Source organism: Podarcis gaigeae (assembly GCF_964106915.1).
Source record: "Podarcis gaigeae genome assembly, chromosome: 6".
NCBI lineage: Eukaryota > Metazoa > Chordata > Lepidosauria > Squamata > Lacertidae > Podarcis > Podarcis gaigeae.
This window is the reverse complement of record NC_139682.1, coordinates 62,525,155-62,537,374: the sequence shown is the minus strand read 5'-3', so window position 1 is coordinate 62,537,374 and position 12,220 is coordinate 62,525,155. Positions and strand designations below refer to the sequence as shown.

At 44.0% G+C, this 12,220-nt stretch overlaps 1 protein-coding gene and 1 long non-coding RNA gene across 3 annotated transcripts in view; one reads left to right on the top strand and one right to left on the bottom strand.

The window, feature by feature from the left end:
• IL12RB2 (interleukin 12 receptor subunit beta 2) overlaps positions 1–6,335 on the bottom strand; it is a 31,067-nt gene extending 24,732 nt beyond the window's left edge. Inside the window, exon 1 of the mRNA XM_083742988.1 lies at positions 6,246–6,335. The gene's annotated coding sequence lies outside the window, so the exon portion shown is untranslated. The remainder of the gene's footprint in view (positions 1–6,245) is intronic.
• A 5,560-nt stretch (positions 6,336–11,895) lies between these two features.
• LOC310846495 overlaps positions 11,896–12,220 on the top strand; it is a 33,440-nt gene continuing 33,115 nt past the window's right edge. For both annotated transcript variants that reach the window (XR_014565341.1, XR_014565342.1), the window contains exon 1: positions 11,896–12,111. This is a non-coding gene — a long non-coding RNA (uncharacterized lncRNA). The remainder of the gene's footprint in view (positions 12,112–12,220) is intronic.

The window sequence follows — 12,220 nt, the reverse complement described above, 5'->3', positions numbered from 1 at the left end:
AAAAGTTGTTTTTGTTTGCAAAAATTACTTCTGCTTTCATATGCTTTGTGCCATAGGTAATATAATTGGCAATAAGAATGTAACAACTTAACTAGTAATGTTGAACTAGAACAGGTGTTCATTATCCATACCTTCTGGAAAAAATGAATACATTTTTGTTTCGAAAAGCCTTTTTAGCTGGATGAAAATATCTCTGCCTTTAGGTGTTCATATTTCTAAATCTATCTTTAGTTATTATTTCTGGTACTTTTTTTAATGATCCAAAGCTGTTTTTATGGTATGTTTGTAAAAGAGTCGCATTTAAAAGTCAGTTCAAAAAATTAATAAATAATAATGATAATAACGGTAACAAACTGGATTTTCTTATTTATTATAATCATCATTTGCACAGATCTCTTTTTGTCAGTGAAAGTGTGAATGTATAATTGACCTGAATCAACAAGAAGGAAAATTCAGTCAACCCACATGGATCTAAAGCAGTGTTTCCCAACCTTTTTTGGGCAAAGGCACACTTGTTTCATGAAAAAAATCTCGAGGCACACCACCATTAGAAAATGTTTAAAAAATTAACTCTGTGCCTATATTGACTATATATAAAGTAACTCTCTTTAATAGGCATCAAATAAACACAAAGAAAGTACCGTATTTTTCGCCCCATAGGACGCACTTTTTCCCCTCCAAAAATAAAGGGGAAATGTGTGTGCATCCTATGGGGCGAATACAGGCTTTCGCTGAAGCCTGGAGAGCAAGAGGCATCGGTGCGCACCGACCCCTCTTGCTCTCCAGGCTTCAGGAAGCTGTCCGCAAGCCTTGCGCGCCCGGTAGGAGCTCCCGCCCAGCGCGCAAGACTTGGGGCGGCAGCCTGTTGCCCGAAGCACAGGGAGCCCTCCGGAGGGCTCCCCGTGCTTCGGGCGAGTGTCTGCAAGCCTTGCGCGCCCGGCAGGAGCTCCCGCCAGGCGCGCAAGGCTTGGGGCGGCAGCCTGTTGCCCGAAGCACAGGGAGCCCTCCGGAGGGCTCCCCGTGCTTCGGGCGAGTGTCTGCAACCCTGCGCGCCCGGCAGGAGCTCCCGCCAGGCCCGCGAGGCTTGGGGCGGCAGCCTGTTGCCCGAAGCACAGGGAGCCCTCCAGAGGGCTCCCCGTGCTTCGGGCGAGTGTCTGCAAGCCTTGCGCGCCCGGCAGGAGCTCCCGCCAGGCGCGCAAGGCTTGGGGCGGCAGCCTGTTGCTCGAAGCACGTGGAGCCCTCCGGAGGGTGCCCCGTGCTTCGGCAAGTGTCTGCAAGCCTTGCGCGCCCGGCAGGAGCTCCCGCCAGGCCCGCGAGGCTTGGGGTGGCATCTGTTGCCCGAAGCACGCGGAGCCCTCCGGAGGGCTCCCCGTGCTTCGGGCGAGTGTCTGCAAGCCTTGCGCACCCGGCAGGAGGGCTCCCCGTGCTTCGGGCGAGTGTCTGCAAGCCTTGCGCGCCTGGCAGGAGCTCCCGCTGGGCGCGCGAGGCTTGGGGTGGCAGCCTGTTGCCCGAAGCACGCGGAGCCCTCCGAAGGGCGCCCCGTGCTCCGCGCTGCCAGCTGCCGCTCGCAAGCCTTGCGCTCTCGGGGGGAGATCCCCCGGGTGCGCAAGGCTTGCCGACACCAGCGCGGAGCACGGGGCGGCCGGCTGAAGCGAGCGGCGATGGGATTTGGGAGGGAGCTCGCTCGCCGCCCCGCGTGTGCTCGCCGCCGCCCCGCCTCTCGCCGCCGGACTCGCCCACCTCCCTCCCACGGCACACCAGGCAACGTCTCGCGGCACACTAGTGTGCCGCGGAACACTGGTTGGGAAACACTGATCTAAAGCTTAAATGTGTACCATTAATGTTTTCAGACAATGAGCTATTTAACATAGGGGTGGGAACATTTGGCCCTCCAGAAGTTGTTGGGCTACAGTTCGCATCAGCCCCAGCCAGTATGGCCAATGACCAGGGATGATAGTGGTAGTTTGGCAACATCTGGAGAACCAATGGTTCCCCATACTATTTTGCGTTACAATATAAAAATTGTGAAAAAGAAAAATATACCGTATTTTTTGCCCCATAGGATGCACTGGCCCATAGGAGGCACCAAGTTTTTTGGGGGGGGAAATAAAGAAAAAAAAATTTATTTTCCCCCCCAGGCGCTTGTGGGGCCGATAGCGGGGAGAAGTGCTCTTCTCCCCGCCGCCCGCCTGCAGACCAGGTCCGGGGACAGCAGGAAGACGCACTGCGCCTCCCAGCTGTCCCTGGAGCTTGCGGGGCTGGCGGCGGGGAGAAGCACGCGTCTCCCCGCCGTCAGCCTCCAAACCACATTGGGAGACAGCAGGATGGCGGCGTTCCGCCTCCCCGCTGTCCCCCAACCTTGTGGGGCTGGCGCTGCGGCTCTCCTGAAGCCTGGAGAGCGAGAGGGGTCGGTGCGCACCGAGCCCTCTCGCTCTCCAGGCTTCAGCGAAAGCCTGCATTCGCCCCATAGGACGCACACACATTTCCCCTTCATTTTTGGAGGGGAAAAAGTGCGTCCTATAGGGCGAAAAATACGGTAAGTATAAAGTGACCATTTAGACAAGAATATATTAAGAATTGGCTTATCAGAAGCCTTACTCTGGAACTTGTGCAAATGTGAGGGGGGAAACAAGAACCTACTTTTCTGGATTCTCCCCTTTTCTCACACCGTGCTAATCTTTAAGTCAGAAACATCCCTTCTGTGACTGGAAAAAGCTTTAAACAGCACTTCTGGCTACACTGCAGTGTGTTCTTTTTTATGTAACCATACACCACCGGCTGTGTTCCATTATGCTGGCATTCTGAGCACATGATAGTTTCCCCAGAGATTTTGAATTGGTATGACAAGAGAGTCAACACCACTCACTTTGTGTGTCTGTGTGTACAATATCAGTCCCTCCCTCCCCACATCTGCTCAAACAGCTTTAACAGATTTCTGTTAACGTTTCAGAATTACAAGACCCAGCTAGAGAGAAAGGAAAATAGCTTGTGTGCCAAGAACAAAAATGGTTTAATTATGTCACCTTTGAATTTCTAAGCCATCTCATATGGGTGACAATACCATCACTGAGTGCAGCTGTTTTGGGGGGAAGGGAGGCAGGAGCAACCAACTAGGGCAGGGCTTTGTTTTTTCCCAGCAGGAACTCACCAGAACTCAGTTCCGGCATCTCTCAAGTGGGTGCCATTGTCATTCTAAGAGAACAGGGGAGGCGTTTGTGGTGAGTTCCGGCAACTGTTTTTCGAGAAAAATAGCACTGAAATGGAGGATATTTTGCCAACAAAAGTATTCTGTAATAGCAGTACTTCAATAATGTACTATATTTTATATTTCCACATCCTCCAGCATTTTCCTTTGTTTTCCACACCAAATATCACTGGTCCTGCCACTATTACACATTGCTGTCTACAACAGCATAAAATGATCGCCTTAGTGGGATTACTACAGACTGCTTCCAGCTCCACAGTCACTGTAGAAAATGGTTGTTTGTAGGAAATTTGGAACTTCTTTTTGAGCCTTTTCTTTCACCATCAGGAAGGAATATAAATTTCTTCATTAAATCTTGTTCCCACAGTCTCTTTGGGAGATGGTGTATGGCTCTCTGGCTTGTTCAGGTTTATACGTCAGGTAACAGAGCAAACCAGATGAATTGCTTTTCTTTTTGGTTTCTTTTTCTGTCAAGCACTCAGAAATGGATGAGTGAGCAGTCCAGGCCATTTACAAGAAAGAAGTGTGATTCCTTTTTACAAGAATTGTTTTTAATGTAGGCAGTTTGTTGAGGGAAGCCGGGGAAAATACCTCACAGGTTTAAGTCGGAAAATATCAAATGATCCTCTTTGGAATTCTTCCAGTGGGGACCAATTCATGGAATTCTGTCTTTAGAATCATATGCCCCTTTGCCTGAAACCATATACCCAGAAGCCTACTGAGTACCATACTGTCTCCAAGTCTACCAATGCCATGAGAACATAGGAAGCTGCCTTATAGCGTGTCAGACTATGGCTCCATTTAGTTCAGTACTGCTTACATCAGTCATAGGCAAACTCGGCCCTCCAGGTGTTTTGAGACTGCAGTTCCCATCATCCCTGACCACTGATCCTGTTAGCTAGGGATGATGGGAGTTGTAGTCCCAGAACATCTAGAGGGCTGAGTTTGCCTATGCCTGGCCTACATCAACTGGAAGCTGCTGTCCAGGGTTTCAGGAAAGCGTTTTTCCAAGCCCTACTTGGAGACCCCAGAACCTTGAACCTTGGACTTTCTGCATGCAAGGCAGATGTTGTCCTACTGGGCCATGGTCCTTTCCTAATGTAAAAATTAGAGGGGAGTGAGGATGGGAAAGTGAGAAACCAGTTGTGGGGTAATATAAAGCAGCAGCTTTATAAAGCTCCTCTGATCTTCAGCTATATCTACGCACAGACTGTAACCTCTTTCCCTCTCTCTTCACACCCACTAAACAATATAGAAACCTAAAAATAAAGAAAAAGTACTTTTCACAATTGGGATTGTTACGGAAAGAAAAACTGTGGGAGCAACAACAATTGTTTGCAAGTGCCAGTTATACTAATTTCATCAAGAGGAGAATTAAACAAGAAAGTGGGCATACAAATGATTTTTTAAATTGTGATAAAGAGGGGAAGAGTTGAGAACAAAGAAGATGTGCATTCAGCTGTGAGGTTTTCAAATGCTTAAATCCTTCGTAAAGGAATCAGTGAATTTGAGGCATTCCTTTTCAGTACTACACATTTCTTAAAATGGAATCTGCTTGGTAATTTTCCACATTCCCCAGTCGTCGACTACGTCTTACACATAAACACACGCAAGTGATACCCTGATTTGTATAGCAGCTTTAATGTTCTAGTCTTCACTTTGAAATCACTTTGTCTTGCTGATCATCTCTCACCCCCTGCTTCTTGCTGCAGCCACGCTTTGCGCAGCAAACTCATCTCTTCTTGGCCCCTTTCTCTTTCAAATGTGTCCTTTGCCATGAAGCACCTGCCTAGAACAGCTTCCCCATCATTGTCAGGGACTTTTCCACTGATTTATTATTAATTTTGCAGTTGTTACCCAGCTGTATGAAGACTAGGTGGACGCTTTTTGGATAGAGATCATGCTATAATAATGAGCTCCTCTCTGCCCCATGCCTGCACCACTTAGATTTATTTAAGACAAAATTAGTGGGCTCAGCACCCCAAAATCATTTGTGAAGTGGCAAACACCAGCAAATCTATCACATCAATGTCCTGATAGTTTACAAAACTTTTTATGTTAAAAACAATGCATTATTTGTAGGCTCTGCATTTCATCTATTTCTTTATTTTTGGGGATACACACACACACACACACACACACACACACACACACACACCATTTAGAGATTTTTAAAACATGAATCCACTGCAACAAGATTTAACTTGGCTTATCCATTTGGTGTAATTGGTTTATTGTACTGGCTCAAGACTAGCTTACTTAAAAAATTAAATTAAATTAAAAAGCTTTTGGAAAGGGTCTCTATTCCCTCCTACAAGTTCTCCTTTAAGAGAGCTGCTTCCACACAAGGCATGAAGTGGAGCGTTTCCATGCCTTGTTCATCTGTTTGACTTTTTGGCAAGGCATTTCCTCCACTGGTATATGGCTGCTTACCTCATCTTCACCGCTCATGTACATGCCTCTGACTCCTCCACTCCTCCACTTTTCTCTTTGGCGAAGGTTTGATACTCCAGGAGCTATGGCATTTCTGTGAGCACCCCCCATGCCCAGCTGGGACCTTTCCTGCACTATGTTCAAGAAGGGCTCTAAACCCATACCCAGTGACCTAAGAGTAAGCTCTGTGAACCAAATAGGACTCTCTATTTTAAAACCATAGATCTTACTATGGAATCAGAAGAAACAATTTGGCTTCTTTCTGCTTTAAAAAGATGAGGGGGAGCAAGCCACTATACTTTTGCCCAGTAAGGAGGCTTATGTCCCTGATTTCTCCTCAGGTGCCAAGCAAATACGAGCTCCTTCTTCCCCTTCCTTTTCAGTTATATATCCAGTGCTATTTTTTCTTTAAAAAAATGTTTAGGGGTACTCTCATTTTGACTCAAGAAAATCATCATTTTATAGTTCAAATCAGGAAAAATAAATACAGTAGATGGACAAAAGTACAAAAAATAACAAAATGTTTAGGAGTATGTGTACCCCTGCGTTGTCCCCCCAGAAAAAAGCACTGTATATATCTATTATCTGCATTTATGCAGCAACTCACCCCAGTTCACTGCAGATGTAAGTTCCTCTTCCCATCGGCACCTCATGGGCTGGCCGCACAGAAGCTGCTTAGAGCAAGCCTGGCTGTGTGTGTGTGTGTGAAAGAAGCAGTCAAAGTTCCTGCCTGCTTAGACATCAGTCTCCCTCTCTCCGCCCATACTAGCTTCCTCACTCACCACCTGACAATTCTGTTTCTTGTCAGTAAGGTGCCATGTACAGCCACATTTCAAGGATTGCACGAAAGGTGCCTTGAGTCTCACTCAGCCCCAGGTGGCTATTTCCCCCCATTAAGGTTTCTCTGTCAGACTTGATTGGCTTCAGGCTACAAAATGGTGAATGGGGATAAAAATTAAAACTGTGGCTTCTTTTACCCTGTCATGGCACTTTCCCTCCCCCTCCCACCTCTTGAGCGGTCGCTGTTCTAGTATATTTCGTAAACCAACTTTAATCATGAAGTGTTGAGTAATTCCTTTTTAGGAAAGGGAAGGAAAGCAGCAGGTTATAAACTTGATAGTGAGGTTTTAAATCATTCATTAAAAAGGGGGGGGAGCAGGTCAGTGCTGCAGTTTAGCATTGCACTAGTTTCTTCTCATTGGCACTGCATATCTGTAATGTGAATAACAATTCCTGCTATTCAGGAAGTTCCTTCATGGTGCCTCTATCTTCCATTTGGGATGGGATCAAAGAATGATAGAACTGCAGAGTTGGAAAGGTGCAATGCAGAAATCTTTTGCCTAATGGGGGGCTTGAACCCTACATTAGCAAGATCGTGATTCTTTCCTGTTTCATTGATTAAAAACAACCAAAAACAATACATGTTCCCAAGTTTTGTTTGGGAACTAACACAACCCATAATCCATATTCTGCATTTCAGGTCACATTCTCGTAATTGTTTGAACAAACGTGTGAATCTTTCAGAACCTATGGACCCATTTTGTGTATGTTTGTGTGTCTAATGGCAATTTACCCTCTCCATCCTTTTCAAAACATATGTCACTGGGTATTTTCTCAACTCTTGTTCCAATTGATTTTTTTTTATAGTAGATTAATCAAGCTCAGAAAGACAACTCTGAGCTCTTCCAGACTTGCCCTTGCCCCGCTACTTTTCCCTGGGGAAACCCGATCTTTCTTGCTGAATTGGAGCAAACATCAATTGAATTTTCTTAGGACTGACATTTGTTCTGATTTATCGCTAGAGTTGGTTTTCCTAGGGAAAGCAGCAGGGCAAGGGCAAAACCAGGTGTGCTTAGAAAGCCCTTGTCTGAATTGTTTCCCACTTGTCTTGTGCTTTCTAGGCACAGGTCAAATGCAAGTCTGAATTAGCCCTCATCTTTTACTAAGTGGGATTGGGAAAAGTCCACTTTTATTCCATTTGTAATTACTGTAGTTGTTTGAACAAAGGGATTTTGGAATGTGAGTACAACATAGTGACAAAGAAAATAAGAAGAATAGACAGTGGGTGGAAGAGATGGTTAGGGACCATGGAAAAACTGAAGGAGTTGGGTATGTTTAGCATGAGATAAGAGTGAGATATGAAATGACAGATGTCTTCAAAGGCTAGAAAAATTGGAGCCGATTTGCTTTTTTTTCTGCTCCAGAGGGTAGGACCTGAACCAACAGGATCAAATGACAAGAAAGGGGATTTTGGCCAAAAAAGGATTTTGGCCAACAAGGAGAACTCCTTGTTGATACGAGCTGCTCAACAGTGGGCAAGACTGTTGCAGAAGGTGGTAGGTTTTCCTTCATTGCAGGATTTTAAACCAAGGTTTAAGGATGGCCAACTGATTCAGGGATACTGTAGCAGGGCCTCTTGTATGTAGTTTTAGGAAAAAGTGTTTTACAAAAGTTTTGTAAAATTTCATCATATACTTTGAAAGCATTTTCCAGAAAAACCAGGTGTTGGGCTGATTAATATTTGATGTCCTTTTGATTGTGTTTGTGGGAGCTGGGGTTTTGGTTTGTTCTTGTTTTCATTGTGTATTTTGTGTTCTTCTTTTGTATTTTTATGTTGTGAACCTCCCTGTGATCTTTGGATGAAGGGTGGTATACAAATTTAATAAATAGTAATAGTAAACTCTGATTTACTACTTAGCTTCAAGAGGAGATACATGTTGAAAGAAAAAGCAAGAGAAAGAGAGAGAACAAAAAACAAAGTCCAATTTACTACTCACCTTTATAAAGAAACAGATGTTTGTAAGATGTATCCAACCTGCTCTTTTCAATATATTAAAACAAATAGTGAACCTTGGGGGGTGGGGAATCAGCAGAACAAGCAATCTATTTCTCTGTACAAAGTATAACTTACTATCTACAAAGGATACAGTTTTAATGTCAGTTTCCAAACCATCACTGATATTAACCTCAAGATAGCAAAATGAGCAAAAACTGACTGAGAATCTGAGACTGCAGGGATCACCAGTTTCTTTTCCTCTTCTTCTGTTGTTAGACTTGGGTCTTCTAGTTGGTGTTGCTTTGCAGTTTCATTTACTTGAAAAGATCTGTTAGTAACCATTTAGCTAGACTAGTCACTTTCACATGAAATATGCTTTCCGCAGTTACTCCTTTCCTATTGTTATAATACTGTACTGTTCCTTTAGAATGTTCAAAATAGCTTTAACACAGGGCAGTCTCTAGAATAACGTCCACACCCAAACGAGATATTGCCCTATATTCACCTAGATCTTCAGTCCCCTTACTATCTAGCAGAACTCTAGACATCCCTATGTTTTGTGTATCCCTTGTCTCCCTGAGCCCCGCTAGCAGCCAGTTATGTGGGGTAGATTCAGCTCCACATGACACAATATAAAATTCTACTGAATGTTAGGGATTAAATGGTTAACAACACATCCACTGTTTTTAGCAGAAACCAGACATGAGGATAATAACTAGTTTGGCTCAACTTCAGCAATGGGAGAACATCAAATGGTCCTAGACCATTTATTACAATTACCCTGGGATGTCCAACCAGCTAATCTCAGTGACTGTGTAAATCTGGCAACCATGGATAGTTAGCTTTCACATGATAGCTAGCTATCTGGCAACCATTGATAGTTAGCTTTCACATGACTGCCCAGATCTTCTTCTTCTTTGGTGATCACTCGTAGCCAAGAAAGATTGTCTTCCATAAACACGGTTTTAACAATGAGTCCGTAAGTGACTGTGGAGGCCAATTCTGGATCCACAAGTCCTTCCACAGTGGGGACATTGGTTTCCGGGTGGGAGTTGATCACAGTGTGGATTTGCCAAACGTGGCTTCCTCTTAGCACGTTTCTCCCTTGCGTCCTGAGTTTGAGTGTCTTCAAAGCCCATGACACCTTTGGTAAAGGCTGTTCTCCAACTAGAGCACTCGCAGGCCAGTGTTTCCCAGTTGTCAGTGTTTATACTACATTTTTTTAGATTTGCCTTGAGACAGTCTTTAAACCTCACCCTCAGCCCCATTCTGCTCCCCCTGCAGCTGTGAATATGAAATAGAGAGTCTTAAATTCTGTCAACATTACCTGCTATAGGAAAATTGAGCATAATATTATTGGACTATTACATCTTTGAATTATATATGCCTGGTGCTTTCAAAGTGTTCTTTAGAGGACATTTCATTCACACTTACAGTACACTGAACTAGTCTTATTGATATCAGTTTCTGAGAAGTTAAACAATTGACCAACTAAGGTTAGTCTAGTTTGGAAACAGCAAGTGCCATGTCAAAATGTTTAGAAAGGAAGCAGAAGACATGGAACCTATCCTGTGAACCATTCATATATATTGCAATTGTTTGAAACATTAGGTTAGTTGCTAACTTAGTGATGCTTAGAGCTAACCAACTGACATCAACAGAATGCAGAAGTTCTCATGTTCAATCCCTGACATTCTGAAACACTGACCTGGTGCTCCGCTGTTAGTCCGTGTTGACAATGCTGAACTAGACTGACCAGCGGACTGACTTGGTAGAAGGCTGTGTACACATATTATATTCTAGAATCTATGGAGACTATATGTTTTATGTACGCAGACTACACACAATCTAGATCTATTGCATGCATATTTATATATTTGCCCCTGAAAAGTGCTTCTTGAGAAACTGGTTTCATTCACTAAAGTTCATTACAGATTGATTCTGCATTAACCTGAAGTGTGTCCATTTGGAAACAGATGTACCGTATTTTTTGCTCTATAAGACGCACAAGACCACAAGACGCACCTAGTTTTTGGAGGAGGAAAACAAGAAAAAAAAATTTCTGAATCTCAGAAGCCAGAACAGCAAGAGGGATCGATGCACAGTGAAAGCAGCAATCCCTCTTGCTGTTCTGGTTTCTGGGATAGCTGCGCAGCCTGCATTCGCTCCATAAGACGCACACACATTTCCCCTTACTTTTTAGAAGGGAAAAAGTGAGTCTTATAGAGCAAAAAATACGGTAGGTGGTTTCAGCAATGGGTGGTGAATCCCCAGCTGCCCAGTGAGGCTGTGGGTGGGTGAATGCCTTGAGCGCAATCACCACTTCCTTCTTCATTCGCCTGGGGCATGTGCAGACAGGAAAAGGGTGGATAATCTAATCAAGGGCAGGGTTTGCACACGATCTCAAGTAACCACAACCAACCTTGTGGATGACAGGATCTAGAATCAATCTACATTAAAAGTAGCTTGTTGAGGACTAGCACAAATGATTCCGGACTGAGAAAGAAACTATATTTTTTGTGATACAAATGGAATAGTGTGTACAGTGTCAGGTAGCATCCTGTGTTCCTATGTTCACATTAATCCATCAAGATGTTTTCTAGTAGAAGCTCCATTTAAATTCCTAGAAGCTGCACAAGAGCTCAGCTATGGGTTGTTCAGGAAAACATCCCTTCATCTGCAGTACTATCAGCTCTGTGATCAATAATTTAGCCCCAAGATATCTCAGTCTGCAGAGCATGAGACGTTTAATCTCAGGGTTGTGGGTTTGAACCCCACGTTGGGCAAAAAGATTCCTGCGTTGTGTTTAGTCTTTAGGGTAACTCAAAGCTATTTTGTGTGTGTTTGTATCATTGCATTTAGTGATGATAATGAACACAGCATATAGTTGAAGAGGTGGATATGAAAGGATTCTTTTCTGTTCCTTAAATTTAATTGCTATTTGCAATATAAGGTTATGGCTCTTGGCAAAACAGAAATATTACCCGATTATATAACAAGAACTGAGTGGATTTCTATCTGAGGTGCATAAAATGTCCTGAACACAACAACCAAAGAACTTTCTATATCATACGTCTTATGTGTGTGGCTTTCCTTTACTATTTCCTTCCTGCAAGAGCAACAACTACTAATTTTAGACCAACTTGCATTCTAGAGACTTATTTGTGTTTAGTGTCATTTTTCAGTTTCTAGGAAATCATGCGCCTGAGAGCCTTCAGATGTTAAATTTTCTATAGTCAGCTATATCCTCTCACTAAGTGCTAAATTAAGATTGTGCGTTTTAGACATCTTGAAAGCTTCCTGATAGGGACGTGACTTTTATTTTAAAGGGCCCATGAGTAAACTATCTGGGGACTGTCCCAGTCCTGGCTCATACATGTTATTTCAGCAACATGGTTGCCACTGCAAATTTGCTTCATCATGGCTGGCTCTTACCTCACAAAGGAATGTAGGAAAACTGCCTGTGCCACCTTCTGCCTGGCAGAGGCCACTGATGTTGGCCAGAGAGGGATCTATGTGATGAGGGTTCTGTTGTGAGGAACATTCATATGCTACCTTGGCAAAATGAGAATGAGTCACAAGGAACAGTTTTAAGCAATGGCTTAGCCAGTCTGCAGTAGATACTCCATGTCTGCAGGGGTAGGGAACTCACGTCATTCCTGGCCATTGTCCATAATGTGTGGGGCTGATCAAAATGGTAAGTTTAGCAACACCTGGTGAGCCAAGGCCTCCCCACACCTGCTGTATTACTTATCTCTATGTTTAATTTCTATCCCCACCTCCCTTCCAAAGGAGCTCAAGACAGC